Genomic DNA, 2760 nt, shown 5'->3' with positions numbered 1-2760 from the left:
TACCAGATGCAGAAGCGCTGATCCAGTTGCCAAGTTCTATGGAGGGCATGGTGATTCATTCACAAATTGTCACAGATTTACAGATTTACATACTCAGGAACTAGCAGCCTGTTTAGGGCTGCCTACTTGCACGGTTACTGTGGACTATTGTACAGCATTCCGGCACCTGGAAGGAGAGCTCAACCTTAAGCTCTATTGAGTCTCCCATGTCAGACTTCGTTAACCGCAGGATATAACTCAATATTTTTATATACCTGTGGATATTGGATCTGCCTGCTCATGACAGAGAAAAACCATTTAGTTCAAAGAGAATAATTGACTCTGATGTAAAATTAGCACCTGTTAGTATCTCTCTCCACATTCTGATGTACAGATTCCTTCTTTGAAATAATTTATTTTTGTCCACGTAAGCCAATTTTTAAACTTCTACACTTATGAAATCGCCAGTCTTAGAGTCTATGTGACACATGATTATAAATATTTACCATCTTAGAATAATATGCTCATTTACTCAGCAAATATTATTTGATGACTTACCAGAAGTCAGAAACTGAGTTGAATGTTAAGAACGATGAAACAAATTAGAGTGTGTCTTAAAAATATCTAAGTCTAGAGGAAATATAAATAAGTCATATGTTCTTAATCTGTATGTGGCCAAAACTATTTACTTTTTAAAGTATTTGATTTTGTTCTGGGGGATATTTGAGAACAGAACAAAAATTTGATAATGAAAAAATAAATCTTGGCTAGTTTTCGAGATATTATTCATCCTTCTAAATAGTATAGGGAGACTTTAACAAAAGAGTAAGTAGGTTTGTTCACTCAATCACTTTTCTGCAGGTTTATCCCTGAGGTCTAATGTTTTGGCCTAATGACTCTTTTTCCAAGGTATCAATCTTTTGAAAGAATGAAATACTGAGAGAGTAAAGGCTAGCAGATCTTTGAAAAATTTACTTTAAGGGAAAGAAACTATATATTTTCTCTGGGTATAAAATGATATGGATGCATGTGGTATATATATGTAATATCGATGGAAAATATGCATTGAAAAGTCTAGTTTATAGCAGAGTCAGCAAACTATGGCCTGTTGGACAAATCATGCCCATCACCATTTGTTTGTAAATAAGGTTTTATTGGAACACAGCCATGTTTACTTATTTGCATATTGCCCATGACCGTTTTCATGCTAAAGTCACAGAGCTGACTAGTCGTGGTAGAGACCATATGGCCTGCAAAGTCTAAAATATTTACTATCTGGCCCTTTACAGAAAAAGTTTGCCAACCCCTGGTTTATAATTTCACATTATAGTCCTGTACAAATTGTTTCTTTCACTAATTACTTCATGTTTGCAAAGCAATGCCCCAATATAATGTACTAAATGATAATACTTATCCAGGTCAATTTATATCAGATCTCACTTAAAAATGAAAAATATTAAATAGAATCAAAAACAATTCTTTTGTATAGAAGCCAGCCTATAGAGTCTATTTAACAGAGAAGTTAAAAAGAAACACAAATACTACCCAAGAATAAATATTTTCTATAAAAATTAATAAATTTGGTACCATATTTTCCATGTGTATAAGGATCCAGTAAAAAAAACAGAAATCACACCAGGTAGTTCATTACAAGGTATTTGATATACAAAATTAGTTATAAAGATATTAGAAGAACTAAAACTGAGGATGGTGAGCAAACTCAGAGATTACCAACTGTCTGGTGCTACTACCATCTGTAGGGCTGAAAGAATCAAAGGATACCAAAGGTGTGGAGCTAGGGCTTTTGACTGGAACCTACTGGGAGCTCGGACAATGGAAGGGTGGTAAATTCATATCCTTGGCTGCCATCACAACTTACCATAAACCGATTAGCTTCAAGCAACGAAAGTTTATTCCATTACAGTTTAGAAGTCCTAAAGTCTGAAATAAAGATATCAGCAAGGCCATGCTCCCTCTAAGGTTTTAGGGAAAAACTCTCCTTGCCTCTTTCTAGCTTTTGATGGTTAACAGCAATCCTTGGTATTCCTTGACTTGTTGCTGCATCACTCCAGTTTCTGCTTCCACCTTTTCGCATGGCTATCTTTCCTCCGTGTGTCTGTCTCTTCTGTGTCTCTGTGTTTAAATTTCCTTCTTCTTATGAAGTTACTGAATTTAGGAGCAACCCTACTCTAGCATACCTCATCTTTAATTATATGTGCAAAGTACCTATATCAAAATAAGTTTACATCAACAAGGTCCAGGTGTACATGAATTTTGGGAGGGACCCTATTTAACTCAGTAGAGGTGGACTTCAGGCAAAAGGTAAATCCAATTAGGAAATTATTGGAGATGTCACCTGAAGCATTCTCCATCCGGTACCTTCCATTTGCCAAACTTAAGAAGAATTCGGCTGGCAAGAGAAACTGGGAAATGTGTGCAGAGGGCAGCTCTTTGAGATACAAAACAAATTAGGGGCTCGCAAGTGTGGAGGAGAAAGAAATTTTACTCTACCTTTCTAGGTTCTTTCTGCCGGTCTAATAATTAAACCAACATGAGACAGATTAACAGGAGAAAATGACCAGAGTTAATTACACATGTATATATGGGAACCTCACATACATTAGAGAGATATCCTACATACTTGAAATGCTCAGAGAGCGAAAGGTAAAATGAGGTATATATGGTATCATGAGATGAGGAATGCAGTAAGAGGCAAGAGCTTCAGAGGGAAGGAGGGTAATTTGCAGGAAAACAGAAAGAACAGATGTTCAGCGATTAGAA

The sequence above is a fragment of the Rousettus aegyptiacus genome, unplaced genomic scaffold, assembly GCF_014176215.1.
Source record: "Rousettus aegyptiacus isolate mRouAeg1 unplaced genomic scaffold, mRouAeg1.p scaffold_m13_p_9, whole genome shotgun sequence".
NCBI lineage: Eukaryota > Metazoa > Chordata > Mammalia > Chiroptera > Pteropodidae > Rousettus > Rousettus aegyptiacus.
This window is presented reverse-complemented; position numbering follows the sequence as displayed.